Source organism: Aethalodelphis obliquidens, unplaced genomic scaffold (genome assembly GCF_003676395.1).
Source record: "Aethalodelphis obliquidens isolate GAN/ISIS:26980383/991018 unplaced genomic scaffold, ASM367639v1 scaffold4, whole genome shotgun sequence".
NCBI classification, from domain to species: Eukaryota; Metazoa; Chordata; class Mammalia; order Artiodactyla; family Delphinidae; genus Aethalodelphis; species Aethalodelphis obliquidens.
In genome coordinates, this window is record NW_020837948.1 from 38,819,550 (window position 1) to 38,840,831 (window position 21,282).

Here is a 21,282-nt window from a genome sequence, read left to right on the forward strand (position 1 = left end):
GCTCCGCAACAAGAGAAGCCACTGCAATGAGAAGCCCACGCACTGCAACGAAGAGTAGCCCCCGCTCACAACTAGAGAAAGCCCGCACACAGCAACGAAGACCCAACGCAGCCAAAAATTAATTATTAATTTTAAAAAAAAGAGCAACTTGTGACAGAGCCAGAGTTCAAACCTGGCTCCACTTTATGCCAAATCCAAACCCTTTACCTACCACTACACCATACATCCTCTTCGACTCTGTCATAGTTGTCACCCACATATAGATACTTATTCTATCAGCTTGAATCACTGTCTGGGGAGTTAGGGAGAGGGTGGATAAGCGTACCTTACTTCCTTTGACTTCTTATTGGTAGACGGATGTTTCCCTTTCTAAGAACTCTTCAAGATATGACCTAGCATTAAGTTAAATGAGCTGATGGCAACATAACAGATCTTTTTATCCACAGATTGCTAATAGAAACTTATTTTAGAAAATACCAAGATTTTAAATGGTTTCCACAACCTTCCCAGTGGTTGGTAAGTAAACAGGTTTCTTGGATTAGTCATGTGCCCTGACGCCTGTTTAGGGATTCTGATTTCTCCATCTAAGTCTTCTAGACCTGTTTCTAGGCACTCCAAGTCCCAAATCAGAGGTTTATAAGGTTTTCCTACATATTTCCTCTTTTGTCCTGATGCTAGCAGCTCACTTTTAGTTGACTTGACTGATCAGGGCACACCAGTACTACCTTCTGGGTTTTGTTTTGTTTTTTGCCATTTATTCCCATTAAGGTGAAAAACGAGATTCATCACTGCTGAGATCAAAAAGTAAAATCCCTTCAGCAGAACTCTGTTAAAAATCTTAGAGTTATTTCTTTGGTGGGCCCTTTTTTTAACTACTCAAAAACTCCACATTTTTTTGGTATATGTTACATCAGAATCTATGTACCAATTTTTAAATGAAAATTCTAATAAAAACAGAGAAAAAGCACCATAGTGTAACAATCAACTTTAAAATTAATCATTAGTAATAAGTAGGGAAGTACCATCAAATTTACAAATCAGCAACTAGTGTCCCAGATAATAACCACTGGCCTATCTCTTTTCTCTTACCATAGGATTCTGACACAGAAGCAGCTTGACTCTCTAGTGTGCTCATCCCTCAGGTCTGACTATCTCTGCACTCTACCCTCGTGCAGACCTGACTACCAACACAGCACAAGTCTAGTTGGAGCCAAAGACCGATGAGCACAAAATCTGACCAAGTTCTCAGTGCCAGGAATTCACACAGACACAGAAAGGTATAGTTGAAAATGGAAAACCATTTGTAAAGTTCTGGCCAATTTCTCTCTAAATTATTGCCTGAGAGTAATTTAATAAAGAAGACGTTTGCATTATAACTTGCACGACAAGGAGGATTGTTGCTTATTTTGTAACCTGAAATAACGATCAAGTGGTTTCTTTAAGGCACCTGTCTATAATATAATGATAGATAGATAGATGGAAAAATAGAGAGATTCCATGTCTTTCTGTCACAAATAACTGGCATGTCATATCACTAGTCTTCCCTTGGTTAGAAACATAGACTAGGAAAGGAGAAAGTGTGGGAATGCCCCATTAAGCAAGAAAGAAAAGGAAATTCTCTTTTCTGAGTATGAAATGAAAATAAAGTGAGGATTGTGTAATCCTCTTGGTAAATGAGAACCAGCTGGACTACCTAATGCCTTTCCTGATATAACCACGGAGAATGGTCACTCACCAAATTTTAAAGCATTGTAATTATCTGGATTAATTTGTCTGAGAACACATTTTGCTGCCTAGTTGGTTATAAAGAATTCAGAGACAGTCATTCCTAATACACCAGCTTTTTGTCATATAAATTGGTGCTTCTATTATATTTGAAATTTTAGTTAATTGACCAAGTGTAAGTGGAAGGAATCAGGATGTTATATAAGAATTAAAACAAAACATGAATCACAAAGAAATACACTGACAGTGTAACAAGGCCTCTTCCCTAAAAGCCAGTTCCTCATTTAAGAAAATGGTAAGAAAAAATGTTCTTCTTGGTGGAGTATAAAAGCTTACAGCGAGTTTATTTGACATGGTGAAGAACCACACACTGTAACCTAAACTTAAAAAACAGAAAGCCCACACTTTTTTTTCCTCAATAGTATCTAGCTTTAAGAAAACAAAATTTTGAGCCAGCAACGTTGGTTTTAACACCATACAGGGTAACGCTTCATGACGCTAATACATCACCTACACAGAATGAAGACTTTGCAGGTCAGTTTAACAATTACTGTTCTTTTCTTCAAAGTGATGCCAAAGTTCCCACTGGACTTCAGATGTTCAACTTATTTAGTTTCAGGTGCCAGAAACTTCTGTTATGTTTTAAGGTTTCTATTTATATTCCAAGTCTCATTACTTACAATAGTTATGTTCTATGAACTTGCCACAAACTCTGAATTAGTGAACACTGAACCATGGCTGCTCAGAGACATACAGGGTTAGGTTCCTGTGAACCTCTGGTCACATCATGTTTGCCAACATCTCATCTTTAAACAGAAACACACATAAAACAGGGTTATGATTAATACATAATCCTATGTGTTTCTGTGTAACCAGCCCTCATTTAATATATACTGTTGATTTGTTAACATTGAACTCACTATAACCCATGCCCAAAAGAAGTTTACCTAACACGTGTATTTTCTCCATAAGGCACATCACAGCTTTCTTGTATTTAGGAGCATTAGACAGCACTTCAGCACTATGCACTATTTCAGAGAAATCACGAAGAAAAAAAACAAAAATACTAAGTGTGGCACTACATAGACCACAGAAAGGACACTTGCTTACAGTATAAGGCAGAGCATTGCCTTGTTTAACCTCTGCTGGGAACATGCACACTGGGGACTCAAATTTTTTGCTGCTCTGCATATGTCTGCAAACGACTGCAAAAGTATTGAGAATTGAGTATTGATTTGGAAGTTACAAATAAATTTTAGTGAATAGGTGAATTTGCAAATACAGAATCTGTGAATAATGACTGAAATGTACAGACCATTTCAATGGAAACTAAAAGAAAACAAATTAAAATACAGAATTGAGAGAATGGTACAAATTTTAACTATTTCAGTTGGACTGGCGCTTCTGCTACACTCAAGGATCATTAACATGTGTTTTAAGAATTGATAAAAGATAGAATTGATTCCATTATATAAACTGAGAAGCAAGTTATTCTATATAAATGAAATGCTTGATTTATCATCTGCTTGTTTCAGTAAGTGCAATTTTACACTTAAAGAATTCAGAGGCCCATTTATTTCACAGCCCATTTGCCTTACTCTACTGTGATAGACATTCAGTCTTTGCCACTGTTTGGTTCTCCTCTATCCCTAGACACATGGAAGGATTACATTTCCCAGAGATACTGAGCCATGGCCACATGAGTTTCTTTAGCTCATAGAACATGAGTAAAGGTATCAACTATCTTTTCCAGGTGAAAACATTTGATAGTGCTTAACCAAGCCACTGTTCCTTTGGCCACTGTGACCCACAACTTTCCCAACAGTGAAGTCTCCATCAGTTTCAGTCACAAAGAGAGGATGATATAAAATAGAACTTTCCACTGTACCCTCATTGTTGACATGCGATAGACATACAGTGTAAGAAATAAACCTTTGTTGTTTGAAGCTGTTGTTTTGAAGAAATTTGGAAGTTGTTTAAGTTGCAGTATAAACTAGTATAAGCTAGTTTATCATAACTGATACAAACACCTAAAATAAGATTCTCTTTGGTCCTGCTGGAAATAGTGACGATATTCATTGAATAATAATTTTGAGGAAATTTCAGTTGTGCACCTTTGTCTTTAAAATGGGTCATATGCTCAATTACTAAAATTAATATTTGCAATTTATTAAATACTTATGTCCCGGTCGTTGTTCTAAACACTTTGCATATATTATCTCACTTAATATTAACAATGATGCAATGAACATTTCAAGTTTACACATGAGCAAACTAAGAGATCATTTAACTGAGATGTCCCGGTCCATACGCATGGTTAAGTGGTAAGTCTGGGATAAGAACTTGTATCTGTCTGAGGTCAAAGCCTTGCCTTTAAACACCAAGAAGCTTCCTGAGTGTTTTATTTTTTAGCACAATGCATCTCCATAAATAAGGAGACTTGATTCCAAAAATAAATAATTAAGTACAGGTTGTTGCCTGGGTCTAAAGCTTCTAAATCATCTCATAGCTTGGATTCACAGCAAGAGCTCTGACCCTGGGCTTCAGCACAATGTGATGGAGCAAAAATTAACATTTCTATATCTATGCATGTTCTGTTTAGATGAATTTAACTGAATTTTCTCAAATGGTTTTGCAAGATAATTAAGCCCCCAAATCTTAGAATAACTAACCATTGTATGTAATAAATTAAGTTCTCTGCATGTTAAAATAGCATGAGTTATGTAACATCCTTGTGAGAATTAAGAAAATAGTCACTCAAATAACTTTGTATGGTTCAAATGAGGAAACCTAGTTGACAAAGGCTGCTAGCAGTTTCATTTGAACTGGATTTAGCCATCCAATTTTATCTCATCACCCCACAAATATTTCCAGTTTTGCTTCCAGATATGACTTACTGAATACATATACCACGTTCTAAGGTACGGAGTGTGATACACTGATGTTTTATATGTGCATAAATATATGTATATTGTATATTTACATATGAATATTAATATAAACATATGTATATTATATATGCATATGTGTGTATGCATGTATCTTTGCATATACACACATACATACATAAATATACATGAAACTTTACCTATATAACAATCTCATTTAATCCTAATATCAACCTTAAATAGATCTGTGTTACACACTTTTTTCACATGAAGAAACAGTAACTCAGTACCCTCTCTGACCCCTCTTCAGGTTCTTCTGACTCTCAGGATAGAAACATGCTCAAACCCTCTTACATTTATCCTCATCCTACAACTCTCAACTTTAAGTTTGGTTAGTCTTCCACATCAGGCTTTTGAAAACAGTAATCCATGTTTATCACCTCCAGTTAGGGAGTGGCAAAATCAGGAATTGTACCACATGCACATTCACAGATTTATATTTCTACATTTTTTTCTGGGTGCAGGTGTATAGGATGTGGGTCTGTGGGCATGAGACAGAGCTCAGACTAACACGGTAGGGTTTCTGCTACAAGAGTTTGCTATACAACTCTGTGAAGCCAGTGGTCACAAACTCACCCCTCATTCCCCAGACTGCTGTTACAAAATCATTTTTGCTTCCTTTCAACATCATCTCTCTCTCCTCATTTCTCACATTTCACAAAGGTAAATCCCAGACTCAGTCATCAGACAGATGTGTCAGCTCAGAGCATTTCCCACCACCCATTTTCTTCTTGGAGGAAAGAGGGGAGAGAAAAACACGCTGAGTAGTATGATAGTTCTATTTTTAGTTTTTTAAGGAAGCTTCATATGTTTTCCATAGAGGCTGTACTAATTTGCATTCCCAACAACAGTGTACAAGGGTTCCCTTTTCTCCACATCCTCTCCAGCATTTATTTGTAGAAATATTTTTAAATTTTGTTTTACTGTATTTATTAATGATACAAAGAATGCTTCTGTTCTAATTAAAAATTCCAGATAATGATATTTTAACATGAGAGTAATGTGACTGAATATGCTCTCTTAGGTTGGAACACAATGATTGTTCATATGTATATACATACATATATATATACTTTTTCAGATTCCTTTCCATTTTACGTTATTATTTGTAGACTTTTTGGTGATAGCCATTCTGAACGGTGTGAGGTGATACCTCATTGTGCTTTAGATTTGCATTCCTCTGATAATTAGTGATGTTGAGCATCTTTTCATGTGCCTATTGGCCATCTTGTATGTCTTCTTTGGGAAAATGTCTATTTAGGTCTTCTGCCCATTTTTTGATTGGGTTGTTTGTTTTTTTGACATTGAATTGTATGAGCTGTTTATAGATTTTAGATATTAACCCCTTGTTGGTCATACTATTTACAAATATTTTCTCCCAGTCCATAGGCTGTCTTCTTCTGAAGAAGAAATATCAATACAGAGGTCACCTGCTACCCCTTTCTTACTTGCCATGGATAAAAAATTACAGTCAGGTTTTTTTTAAACAAGTAGATCTCATATACGTAAGTTCTAGTCTTGGTCGTATCATAACTACAGAGAAGTCCTGAATCAAATTCATTGTGTCCCCTAAGGTCCTCTTTCCTCACTTGTCTCTAAGGCCCTTGGCACTTGTTTAGTGTTGGCATTGCCAAGGCAACAAACTATGCATGAACTCCACCCAGCTACCACCCTCACAGGACACAAAGTTGCTAGTCTCCTGCCTGTACACAGGACTCTGACTTCTCTGTTGCTGTTGAAGTATGCAACCTGGAAAGACAAGGGAATTGACACCCATGGGGCAAACTTTTCATCAATGGGAGGTCGGAACCAGTGGAAAAGTTTTCTCTTCTACCCCTGGGCAGACTGCTTTGAGAAACACTCATCCATACGTTCACTCAAAATATGGTCCTGCAAAGTCAAGTAATCAGTTTAACTTGGTACCAATAGGTGGCTCCCTGGGAAACACATTCCCTCCTTCACCTTTTCCCACATCCCGCTTCCCTGGGATTGCACTCCCCAATAAATTAGTATCACATAAACATTTGCTTCAGGCTCTGCTTTCCAGGGAAGTTAGAGAGACACTTAGGCACTCTACAAATCAGATTCTTATGTTCAACAAGAGAACACCATTGAACTATGTGCTCTTAGTTTCCTTTCCCTTCTAAGGTTCAATGATTCTTTTGGAAAAAAGACTTGCAATTGTACCCTTGGTTATGGTATGCCCAGCAGGCACTGAAAAACCACTGAAAGGGAAAACAATGGAAAAGGAAAAGTCACCGTTAGGGCTGGGGGAAATGATTGCATAATGAAGTAGTGCAAATTGGAAAATGTTTGTAACCAATTAATTTCTTCAATTACTTGTAATTCTCAAACATAATCCCTCTAATATCAACTATTTTGATAGACCAACGACATGATTGTTTTGATTTGTGAGTACTGGTTATGGCAAAGGAGTTTTTCATTACTAGATTTATTTTTTAAAGAAGCACCTGCATTTTAAGACTACCCTATCAAGCAGCTGCATAGCACAGGGAGATCAGTGTGCTTTGCGACCACCTAGAGGGGTGGGATAAGGAGGGTGGGAGGGAGATGCGAGAGGGAGGAGATATGGGGATATATGTATATGTATAGCTGATTCACTTTGTTATAAAGAAGAAACTAACACACCATTGTAAAGCAATTATACTCCAATAAAGATGTTTTAAAAATAAATAAATAAAACCATAAAAAAAAAAAAGACTACCCCATCTATGTCTCCAATCTTCCTTATCTTTTTTTTTTTTTTTTTTTTTTTCGGTACGCGGGCCTCTCACTTTTGTGACCTCTCCCGTTGCGGAGCACAGGCTCCGGACGCGCAGGCTCAGCGGCCGTGGCTCACAGGCCCAGCCGCTCCGCGGCACGTGGGATCCTCCCGGACCGGAGCACGAACCCGTGTCCCCTACATCGGCAGGCGTACTCTCAACCTCTGTGCCACCAGGGAAGCCCCTTCCTTATCTTTTAACATCAAATTGTGGCTCTCTGTCAGCAGTATGTGGGAAAAATCACAACCAGGCATATTACATTGCAAATTTCTCTCTTAAATTAGACATGACTTTAACTGGTTTATCATCTTGACAGTGAAGTGAATAATTTCATTAGTAATTTGATTAGCAATCTCTACATTCTCAGCCAGCATAACCACTTGGGGTTACTCGTCATAACTTATTACCAAATCTTCATCCACATCTACTGGATCACATTTTGGTGGTTGGGGCTGGAAAACACACACTGAACAATATCTGTAAGTAGATACTTTTCATAGAGCTCAGGACACGCCACCCCAAAATATGGCACCTTGGCACTTTGACTATTTTAAGCTGAAGGGATCTGAGAAAATGGCAGGTGCAGGAAAGACTCAACCCTTCCTTGAAGCAGTTCATAAGGGCCACATGCGAAAGATTCCCTCCCTATACCCAGAGGAAAGAACATTCTTATCTCCAAGGCAGCGGGACACAAAGAAGAATCTGAATGAACAGACCCTGCTAAGTTTCCTCCAGTTTACTACACTTACCTCATACTCTTTGCCCTATCATATTTCTTACAACTGTCTACTGCTCATCAAACCTAGCATAAAAACACTTAATTTTAACCATTTCTTCAGTCTCCATTTACTTATGAAGGCTCCTGTGTCTCAAAAAACTTATGTGAAATAAATTTGTATGCTTAATCTGCCTTTGTCAACTTAATTTTCAAACCCAGCCAGGGACCCTAACAGAACCAAGTAAAACGCTTTACCTTCCCTACACTCTTACACTTTAAAGTTTGAGGGCCACTGGTTTATTGAAACCTTCCTTCCAGCACACAGGTTTTTATAATCTTAAAACACACTGAAGTTAAAATTTTAGTTCTTCGTATCAAAGAACCATCTCCATGAGTTGGTTTTTGAGTATGGTATGAAGAGGTGCTCGTTAGGTTGGCAACAAATACAGTGGGTCCTCAAAAGGCTTGGAACCTTGCACAAAAGAAACTAAGTACAGGGCATTTTTGGATTCACTTCAGAGGATTTTTTTCCTAAACCAAAAGCAAACCAGAATGTATTTTATTGTGAAATAGATGTACTGTACTGGAAGAATTAGTGTTTTTCAGAGAAAACAAGTCTTCTGTTAGTCATATTCATTTATTAACTGTTTCCTTAAGATTTTTCTTTCAGAACAAACTTTTACTGTCCAGTCACATGTTTTCAATATTAAATTTAATTAAATCACAAAGATTTCTAATCATATAAAGAGAGAAACACAAACACACATGCACACACACATAAAATGAGGTAGAAGAAAATTTCAAAGGTCATTTTTTTCCCTGATTAAAATTCATAATAAAATTACAACAGCTATGTTTTTCATCAAGGAAGTATTTAAGCAGCTAATTTTTATATAAATATATTCCATGCTAGTTCAATAAATTAGAAAAAGAAGCATAATCTTGTTAAGACGCAATTCAGACGGAACTGTGGGTGGATAGCTACTAACATGTGAAAGCAGTGAACGAATGCACTGAATAAATAAACCCTATAAATGACTCACAGCTAAACAACAGAATTTAGATGATTTTGGTGAGTTTTGCATATCTCAATGGCAGTTGAGTTCCACAGCAGCATGAGAATAAGGGCCAAGGTCAGGAACCTGTGACAAGGCCCTGCCCTTATGCCAAAACTTGATATTCTGATAAGCTTGTTAGTGTCTCCTTCAGAAACACCACGCAAAGGACTGCAGTTCCTAGGGAGCATCCAAAGACAGATACGGTGATAGTTGATTTTTTTTCCCTCCTTAATTTTTTCTTATGCTGTTTTTTTTTCCTCAAAACCAACTCAAATTTTTATGAGTTATATTTTATTTCCGCCAACCACTTAAAAAAGAAATCCTTAAAACTACAAATTGCCACTCTTTCAGTTTGGGTTTTGCCATCAGCATTAAAGACAAAGGGAGCGTACGTCTCTCATTTCTCATCTGGAAGGCTTGTCTTGAGAATTTGGCCTAACAAAGGTACTTAGATAATTTCATCTTTCACATGTAACATCAAGACCTTATTGAGTTTAGTCTAAATGAATAAAATTACAATGGAGGAGAGGAACCAGTAAAAGGAAACATCTTTAGAAATATTCTAGGCTTCATCCCTTTTCATGCTCAATTCTTTAGTGATCGCTTGTCACAATAAAGTAGGAAGAATATGTCTTATTCTTATGTTAATATTCCAATATCAATTTCCATTTAATAATGCTAAAGAAAAAACTACTCTACAGTAGAGCTATTTTTTAAAAAAGTTTTATTTTGAATTCTCTGAATGTTTATTTATAAGATGCATGAGAGGAAAAAAGGATTAAAAAGGGGGAAAGTTTCTCACTTTTGGAAGATAACCTGACTGTGTTAACTGCTGACTGTCATAGAGTATTTTTAGTAAGTAATCTTGGTATCATAGGCAAAAGTTCTTAGTCAAACTGTGAGAAATGGAAAGATAATTACAGATTTTTCAGCAAAGGGTGTTTGGAAATTAGAGCATAGCTGTTTCATAGATGCTGTCCTTAGGTGATCATAGTAGTTTGGAGTTTCTTTAAGATAAACCTGCCAGTAAAGGCAGATTTTGCTTTGTTTTGTCTTTTGTTTCCTTTATCAGCTTGGAAAAAAGATTAACACAATCAACGTGTGTAGTAGCTGAAACGTTACAATAGCACTTAGAATGACTATAGATTCCATAAAATTCTGATGCTTTCTATGGGGTTTATGAAAAGGGAGAGTAGCCTTAAACAGCAATATAAGTAAACAAGATTCTGATTATTCTAAGAATGTTTTGTAGTCATATATCTTATCAGATGCTTGACTGAGTTTAATACAAAAAGGTAAAAGGAATCCAAATACGTCTAATATGTCTTATTCTAAATACTGCTAATTTGGTTTTCCTGGTTGATCATTTCTTAAAGGAAAAAAATCTAATTTATATGTAAACTGAAAAAAATATTTTTATGACAAAGTACAACTGCCTGTATTCTATAGTTGTCCTTTATTCTGACATTCCTGTCTGAAGCTATATTAGAAATGGCTATTTTGGAGAGTTCAACGGCCCTCCTACAATTTGCTACAAAAATAACTCATTTATTAAAAAAAAAAAAAACGGATTCAGCACCTACTATGTGCCAGGACAGTGCCAGGCATTGAGGGTAACAATGTGAATAAGGCAGACACAATCCCTGATTTCAGGGAGCTTACAGTTACTGGGGAAGGTAGGGATCAATTAAATAAACACATTTTTAGGACAATATTTCCAGAATGCATGACCGCAGCCCATGCCTGCCACCAGAGTTAGCACTGAAATCACAACTGAGTGGTCCCTCTGGAGCCACAGAACTATCAAGTACCCTTCAAGGTGGGAAACAAAACATGGAAACCTTCTAACTTTGAGTATGTATGATGTCTGCTTATTCCCACATGTAGATGACCACTTCTTGATGAAAGCTGCCATGCAGAACTGAGAATCTTTAGTTATAAAAACCGTTATTCAGCTAAGTCCCGTGAGGAAAGTGTAGCCACAATATTTTCTTCCTCATCTGAGAAATCTGAGGGGGATTGTTAAAACTATTCCCAAGATATTTAGTACAATTTCTCTTCTGGAGAATGAGAGCAATAGGTTCAAGTGACAGCAATGAGGCATCTTAAGCCATGGTAAATGTGAGATTGAAGAAAAGTGAGAAAAAGAGCTGCAATTGTCTCTTTCCACTCCAGTTTGCTACCTACAGAAAAGCAGAAGAAAATAGGACACTTGGGGGCAATTTTATCTGATGAGTCACATAACAGTAGAATTTAAGGAGTAAAAGATTAACCATATATAACCAAAAGAACTGGAATCAGAATCTCAGAGATATCTGCACGCCCATGTTCGTGATAGCACTATTCACAATAGCCAAGATATGGAAACAACATAAATGTTCATCAAGAGATGACTTAATAAAGAAAATATGGTGTATACATACAATGGAATATTATTCAGCCTTAAAAAAGAAGGAAATCCTGGGTTTCCCTGGTGGCGCAGTGGTTGAGAGTCCGCCTGCCGACGCAGGGGACACAGGTTTGTGCCCCGGTCCGGGAAGATCCCACATGCCGCGGAGCGGCTGGGCCCGTGAGCCATGGCCGCTGCGCCTGCGCGTCCGGAGCCCGTGCTCCGCAACGGGAGAGGCCACAACAGTGAGGGGCCCGCGTACCGCAAAATAATAAAAATTTAAAAAAATAAGGAAATCCTGCCATCTGTGGCACCATGGATAGACCTGGAGGACATTATGATAAGTTAAATAAGCTAGTCATAGAAGGACAAATACTGCCTGATTTCCACTTATATGAGGTATCTAAAATAGTCAAACTCATAGAAACTGAGAGTCGAATGGTGATTGCCAGAGCTGGGAAGGGGAAATGGGGAGTTGCTATACGTATACAGCTATATGACTACATACTATGGGTATACAGTTTTAGCTGTGCAAGATGAATAAGTTCTACAGATTTGCTGTGCATCATTGTACCTACAGTTAACAGTACTGTATTACACACTGAAAATTTTGTCAGAAGCATAGATCTTAGGTTAAGCATAACAAGAAAGAAAAAATAAATGGGATGAATGGATAAAAGAACAAATGAATAAAAGAAAACACTTGGGAAAAAAAAAAGATTAACCTGAATCACTAGTCTTACCTCACTTCTTCCACTCCCTCTACTAGAAAGTAGGACTGAAACCTAGAAGATAGCTGAGTTTCTTTATCTTTTCTTTGTGAAAGCAAATTTTTATTCCCATTGAACTACTTCCTCATTCTTTTATAACATTTCATCCTTTTCTCTGGCAGTCAAGCCATACAGCTACAAAAAATGCCTGGGTTTCAGGATCTCACCTGAGCATTTAACTTGTCCTGGTAGGTCTAGCAAAGATAAGTGAGAGTGAGTAGTGTAGGACACACAGTCCATATCTCTACAAGGTATTCTAAATTTCTTTTTCCTGGATCAAGGTGGATAACCAGAAAGTTATAAGCCTATGTCTCACAAAGTTAGTTTAGAAATTCTTCAATTATGGTTTAATGTTATGTCCATTTTTTAATCAAATGTTGATATCAGAAATAACCACCCAAATGAAGAACATTTTGTGATTTCTACAAAGTCACTGTTGAAAACATTGTCCACTGCATTTATTGGTGTTTTTAGTATAAGGTCACACACATGGACACACTGGGTAATATACTGTTCCCAAGAGAGGTACTAGTCATGCTGTTCTTGGCTTTCCCTAAAGTCTCAGACAAGGTGCTAGAAGTGACCCAAACACACTGTCTACTATGTAGAACCATCCTTCCCTAGGCCTTGGCAGTTGAAAGATGAGAAAACATAACAGCGCAGAGTTTGGCCCATGCTCAGAGACTACTCTCAGCTGATCTGTTCTTCTTGAAGAACAAACGAACTATTCTTTGAGGTGTTCAGAAACATAGATGGCAGAGATCCTTCTTCAAAGTTCATCCAGTATTGTTAAAACAAATGAAAGTGTTTACTAAACAAAATAATTGTACCCATAGAGAGTATCCATTAAGCTACTTAGGACTTAATCCTCCAGAATAAAGAGTGAATGAGTAACAGCAACCCTTCCCTTATAAATAGCCTGGCTTCACATGCTTGCCTGGCTGTGGCCAGGATCCCTGCCAGTGCAGAGCAAGGGTCCTCAAAGGGGTGAGTGAGAACGCTGAAAGGGCAGTTGCACAGGTATTTACCCACAAACTGGTTTATTTTTCTGTATTTTAAAGAGATTCTCTTAAAAGGGACAAAAAGACATTTCCTCAATACATGAAGAAGGAAGAAGAGGAGGAGAAGGAGGAAAAAAGGAATCTGTAGGTAAATTGAAAAGATATTAGAATTTAGAAGCTCTAAATCAGCTATAAAACAATGCACAATAGCCTCTCTAGTTACAAAGCTAAATAAAATTTTTAGAAACCTTAAATCCAAGAAATATAAATACCTGAGTAATACAACAATGGCACTATCAAAAAACAGAGGTGTCCAAATGACAAGATTCTGGGGAGTTTTTCACTCTTAAAATACAGATGTTAATATATCTTATTTATTACACAATTTAGGATCATTTAGACCTTAAGAAAATGAATAATAGAGTATATAGAGTATATTAATTTAGGACTAGATTTGGCTGTGAGTGACATAAAACCCAAAATATCCATGGTCAACAAGACGGAAATTTACTTGCCTTATGAAAATTTAGGAAGTCCAGGGCTAGACTTACAATTACAAAATCATAAGGAATTCCAGGATCCTTCTGTCCTGTTGTTTCTATCTTGTGGTTCAAGATGGTTGATCAAGTTCAGTCATATGTCCATATTCCACTTGATGAGAAAAAGAGAAAGCAGAGAAAGAAGGATGCCCTATCCCATTAAAGGACACTTCCTGTAAGTTGAACAGGTTTTTATTTCCGATTGGCCAGACTTCTGTCAAATGGTCCCACCACATTATAAGGGAGGCTAGCATCCATTTCTGGGTGGCCATGTGCCCAGCTAACACTAAGGGTGGGAAAGCTCTATTTCACAGGGAGAAGGGAAGAATAGATAAGGCACAACTCAGTCTTCACCACAACAGGAACTGCTTGTATCTTTAGAAAGCATCCTAGGTACATCAAAGCAAAATTTATCTACAAAGGATGTAAGCTTGGAAAAATGAAAATAAAAACATTTCCAAAAGATCACACTGGTAATAACTTTGCTCCTGTGTAAGACATTCTGGGACCATGGTAACTTACAGTTAGTTGGGAAGAGAGGGGAAGCTGCAACTCAGCAGAATTCTGCTGCCCAGGTCTTACTGGGAGCTCGTATGTGCAATTACCCCAGCAACGGAAGCTGGCCTGACAAGAAGAGCCAACAGAGTCTGCAGCAGTGTCTAAAGGGTAGGCAAGATCATGCTGGATTCAGGTGAACACTGCTATGAGGAGATCCAATTTGGCAGCTGGAGCACAGTAGAAACTGGCAGAATGTAGTGGTGGAGACATTTTGGAGCCAAAATGGTAGTAGGAATCCACTTAAGGGACTAAGCTTGACAGACAAAATTCTGTCCCCAGGAAGGTGGGACAATGATTTGATAGGGCACAAATCAAAAATTTAATCCAGGGGAAGTGGGCACACCACAGAAAGTGCTGGTTAAATGCACTAATTCGCCATTAGTACCAAGGAAAAAGGTGTCACTTAGAGTGAATCTGCTATCCTACCATTATCCTTGCTGATTTCTTTCTTCCTCCACTGTTGAATGGTCTGCTCCTGCAAGATTGTTATTTGAGATGTCTAAATATCACTTTCACCAACTTTATGAAATGTTATGTCTTTTGTAAGATTTGCCATTTTATTGGGCAATCAATTTGCCCTACATTTGTATTTTGACAGATATCAAGAATAGACAGACCGGTGCTGGCTAGTGCTAGATGCTAGCTAGTGTTTTGTGGAGAGAGATGGTTAAGTTTTCAAGTGCTTGGTTTATTAGAGAATATTTTTGTGAAGTGACATCAATGAACATTATGGCTGCAGCAACATGGATAGAACAGTGCAGAACTTAGATGTGAGTAGAATAGCCTATTACGTAAAGACAAGACAGAGGCTCCTGCCCATAGCTGACTCCCAGGAGGTAGAAAGCATATCTGGTTGGTATTGAAGGAGACTCTATCAGTGTCAGAACAAATTACCACAAACCCACCAGCTTAAAACAAAGCCCATTTACTGTCTAACAGTCTCCTTAGGTAAAAAATCTGAGCCCAGTGTGCCTCAACTGCATTCTCTGCTTAGGGTCTTAGAAGTCTGAAGTCAAGGTGTCAGCCAGCCTGGGATTGTATCTGGAGGCTCTGGGGGAGAATAAGCTTCCAGACTCATTCAAGTTGTTGGTGGAATTCAATTCTGTGCAATTTTTGGACAGAAGGCCATGCTTCCTTGCTGGCTTGTCAGCTAAGGGTTGTTCCAGCTTCTAAAGGTTGCCCCATTCTTCGACTTGTTGCTCCTCCATTTTCAAAGCCAGCAGCAGTGTGAAGAATCCTTCTCGTGCTTTGAATCTCTTTGCCTTCCTCTTCTGCATTTAATGAGCATGGATTTTAAAGTATTTCAAAGGATATTGAATTCACCTAGAGTCCAGGATAATTTCCCTATTTTAAGGTCAGCTGATACATATCTTAATTGTATCTACAAAACCCCTTTTGCCATGTAACGTAATATAACCATAGTAATAAAACTAGGAGGTGAACATCATAGGGACCAAAATTCTGCTTATTACAGAGATATAGAAAGATTACCCTTATCACATGAAAGTTGATTTACTATCAACCAAATTGGGTTCTAGGACAGAAAACTGGAGGATTTTTGATGCCCATTATAAGTTGATAGTCAAGTAATAAAAGAATTAGATACAAATTCATACTCGTTATATATATGCATATAGCTTGAATAATTAGTCATTTGCATTTTTGTTTATTTCATTTTCTCTTTTTCCACCATTTCTCAGTGTTTTTACATAACCTTTACAATAACTATTTTAGTGATGCATATTACAGACTCTTCAAAATTTACTTGATAATCCACTAAAATTGAATGATTAAATTGTTTCCAATTTTCCACAGATATAATTTAGATAGATAGATATAGATAGATAGATAGATAGATAAATATAGATATATTTAGATATACTAAAATAAACATCTGCCTGCTAATACATTTTCCCTTATTTTATTTTTATTCATCAACGTGGGTACTCATAGAGGAACTAATGGATAAAATGTCTGATGTCTTTGTTCTTGATCCCTGCTATGAATGAGAGCACTAATTTCACTGTAACCTTAACAGGGCTAAATATATTTTATTACTTGTTTGTTCCTGATTTAAGAGGTAAAATCTGTGCATTTTGATTTATATTTCTTTGAATATTAGTGACACTGCACACTTTGCCATTGCTCTCTTTACTAGATGTCTGAAATGCCTGATCAGGCCCTTCACTGCTTACTAGTCAGATCTCGTCACCTCAGCCTCAGCATCAGCACCACTTCCTCAATGAAGCCCGGCTCCTGGTTTTATCATCCAGTCTCTCCCCATTACTCTCTCTGATCCCATTGTTTTATTTCTGTCATTGCACTTACCACTGTATAAAAGTATCTTGGCCATTTAACAAACCATTTTTATTATCTGTGTCTCCCTCTTGGAACTACAATTTTACCTCCATGAGAAGACCATATCTGTCCCACCTTCCAGACAGAAAAATAGTGCCTAGCACATTATAAATATTCAACAACTACTTTTTATTAACTGAATAAAACTTGAGATCTATGTAACTCTTTTGAAAAAAATTTACTCAATCATAATTACCAAAATTATTTTAATGACATTTCTTCATTTATGCCATATACATCTCTCCAGAAGAGTATTTCTAAGCTTTTGTTTTGTTTTTCTGAGTTCTTTCTTATAATAACTACTGGAATGGCTCAGTTCTGGGGGACCTCAAAAAAAAAGGTGAGATGGTGCTGTTTGAATGTCTGTGTCCTCATGAATGTGATTAGTGAAGAGATCTTACAGAAGAGATCCCACAAAACTCCTTAGCTTCTTCCCCCATGTGAGAACAGAGCAAAATGCCACCTTCTACGAATCAGGAAGCAGGTCCTCACCAGAAACTGAATCTACCAGGGCCTTGACCTTGGACTTGCCAGCCTCCAGAACTATGAGAAATAAATTTCTGTTGTTTCTAAAGCCATCCAATCTGTGGTATTTTGTTATAGTGGCTCAAATGCACAAAGACAGTTAGAGATGGGGGAGAATATTTTCAATGAGTCATATAAAGCATTTATTTTACTATTTTTAGTGTGTGAATGGCCTATGACAATAAGTGGCTCATTTTTTTGACTGGATGTTCTGGTATTTTTAAAAGATATTACTTTTGATTACAAATTGTATTTTTATTTGGATAACAGCAATTGTTCATATAGGACTAGTACACAGCCTAATAAGTATATTCATGCATTAAAGTTCTCTAAGGACTAAAGCTATTTTGTGAAATTTTTATGTGGCTTTACCAGCAAGTCGTTTGAAATGTGTATTTTTTTTCTTACAGGTCTCTATTTCATTGGACCTAAAGTATTGCATGTTTATTCGTATAAAACAAATGCAGTGTTTCATGGCTAAGATTCAATCTCAGATTTCCATCCAGTGGAAAAATATTATATGTAATCAATTTACTATGGGTTATTTATTGTGATAAAATTCTTTGGAACCATAGTTATTATGTCTCCAATATACCCTAAGATTTTTCAGAGTTATGAAATGAGACCATGTGTTGCCCCAAATATACATTTTAATGTCAGTTTAACAAATGACAAATTATAGGATGCCAATGATTTCCCTCTCTCCCCCTCAAATCTTTCTGTGTGTGGGTGTGTGTGCACACGCACACACACACACACACCAGTGTCCAGATATTTCTGGGCTTTGATAGGATACTTGCTGCTCCCTTAATAGAATCAAATCCGATACCACATGAAGAGGGGCAACTAGGGTTTATAGTTCAAACTGCTGGTCTGCTAAGATTACCTATTCCAACCCCAAAGGATATGGGTTTGATGTTATTCAGAATGTACGGAGTTCCTTGTGTATGATGGCAGAAGTAGTATCCATTCAGGGAAAAATCTTTCCAGGTACTCCAAGCTAGAGATGATTAAAGCAAGTTATAAAACAAAAATATCTAATTGGGTATATATGTTTCCCTTGTTATTCCTAGACCTTTAGTGAGCTCCTATTTAAATGTTCTAGCTACCTTGCTACATGAAGACTCTCCCACGACAGTAAACAATGGGAATCACCAGCATCCATTCTGCTGACTCAGAGGCATGCAGTTCCAAACCAATTTGGGTCAATGGCATGTGTGAAGAGGGTTTCACAGACCTTCTAGAAAAGAGAAGCTTCTCTCTCTCTTGCTGGACATTAATAAGAGAACATCTAAACTCAGTGGCCACTGGTAGCCTTCTTGCAATCGTAAGAAGGGGAACCCATGATAATATGAAGTTGATCCTGAAGGTGACAGAGTGGAGGAAGAAGATCAACCTGGATACTTGAAATGACATAATTTCACTTCCTATTATATCATGTCTGAAACCTTCTCAACTTCTGGACTTCCAGTTAAAGTGGGGAAAAAAACACATTTTTAACCACTTTTAGTTGCAGTTTTCACTCACTTTCAACCTAAAATATGTAAATGATACACCAACCATAGTGGACATAAGGGGCAATAATGGTTTTCTTATAGGTTAAGCAGAGATTCAATGTTGTCATTGCTCACCCACCTAGCCACAGTGTAAACAATAATATTCACAGTGACCCTGACATAGAATAAATCCTTAAATAATCAAGACAAATTAATTTTTGTAGAGTGTAATATTTTGGACTCTATTTTTTAACCCATAGGTTCAGTAACTTAATTTTTAAAGAAGGTGTAGTTGGTATTGAAAGGAAATAATGCTTGATATTCCAAGCAAATGTTTAGCTCTGGTGGTGCCAGTGGGTTAGAGACCCCCATGGGTAAAAAAGCCACCTTAATTCACCTGGGTAGGCTATTGAATGACTCAGTTGCTACAAGCTAAAATATCAAAGGGTAAGCAACAGAGAAAGATCTTTAATCGTGTGTGTGTGTGTGTGTGTGTGTGTGTGTGTGTGTGTGTGTCTGTGTTTTATTTTAATGTCAATCAAGCAAAAAGGACAACATTGCACAGATGGGGAGAGAGGGTGGGAAACAGGAAGAAAAACTATCTCTGATGTTCAAATGTTGTTCTTTCTCTCACTCAGGGAAGCAACAATGTTGAGAAGGAAATATTCAAATAAGTGCAGAGACCCTTTACAAGTAGCTGGAATGAGCACAAAGAAAAAAGATTCTAAAACTCTATTTTTGGCATCAAGTGCAAAAAAAAAAAAAAAGTTTAGCTAAAGTTCAAATTCATAACCTAACATAATAACACCCTTAAAAAGAAATAGTGTGATGAATATGCACCCTAAACTAGAAACAATTTTAAGTGCCTGAACTGTTTTATAGTTTTATTGTAGGAATGTTGCTTGCACCTGAAATCAAGCTAAAGAACCAGCTTCTAATTGGGAAAACATTTTAAACACAATTCAGTTGTATAGGTATTAGAGGTCTAGGCAAATAACTTTAATATTCTGCATGCTGGGCTATCTAATAGAGTCTTGTTAAATTGAAAAAGGAAAGCCTACAAAATAAAGTTCTAAATAAGAATTCAAAATATTGCTTAAAATGTATCTTTTCAGCTTAGATCAAAAGTACCCCTTTTCCTTATTTTGAAGCAGCTTTATGTATGTATGTCATCCAGGATAGGCGAGAGAAAGCAAGGAGAGTGATACTGGTGTTCACGTCAGCAGAATGGGTTCATCAAGTCTGAATGAATTCATTATTTATTTAACTCAAATCCCAAATCTCCATGGCCACATCTTCAGCTTCTGGCTCTCAGTGTTTCATTTTTCAACTATATATGTTAAGGAAAACATTGTCTACAACTAGTTTTAGAGACTACAAGAAATAATAAATATTATAGTTCCCTTATTAGGTAATAAGCAGAAAATAAAATTAAAATAATGAAATAACATAGACAAACATGCTGATAAAAATTTGAAGGAGATCACAAAACCTGAAAGGAGTACCTGCGTAAGTTGTTTAGCTGTTGGCAGAGCCACGAAGAGAGAAACAAGGAAATAAAGTGCTACTGTTCTGAGATGTCATTGGTTTCTCCCTAATCCTCAAGATTTAGTTAAAATAAGCTACACCATCAGTGAACAGCCAGACACCCCCATATGCCATTTCAAGTGTCTGATCTTATCTTACTTCATGCAATTATAATCCTTTGTCTACCTACTGTTACAAAGTTTCCTAATCAGTCTGGCTGCCTCCAGTCTCTCTTCTTCCATCTCTATACTATTCAGATGATCTATCTAAAATGCGTGTCACTCACCTACTTTTAAAACTGCAGTGACTTTCATTGTCAGGCGCTTTAGAATGTAATACCACATTCTCTGCTATCTTCCCTTACCTAACTTCTTCAGCTTCATCTCCTATCACTACTTGGTCACACTTAATATTTCATAAATTCCAAATTAAGTGCAAATCCCCACGTTTGACCATCTTTTATGCCACTTAACAATGCTGGCCATGCCTACCCAACACTTGGCCCTAACTCTTCCTGGAAAACTTTTGGATGCTTCTATAGATGCTTCAAAATTCATTCATGTGTCACAGTTTTTCTGATGCCCTCTTTAGCAAATCCTGCGAGATAAGATTTAAGCCTCTCTCAGACAAAAAATGAAACAACTAACATTTATAGCCTTTATAACCTATAGAAGATACTATATATGCTAAATTCTAGGTTGCACACAGCATTTACATGTTAAATATGTATAGTCATATATTTCAATGTAAAAACGTATCACCATTAGGCTGTCACTAGAGTTAATTATATGGTCCATTGATGGTTGAAATAAAGCTCTATTAATTTTTTGTGATGTTTATAATGTCTTGAACAATTTATCACAATATAAAGGTACTTGAATCAAAAC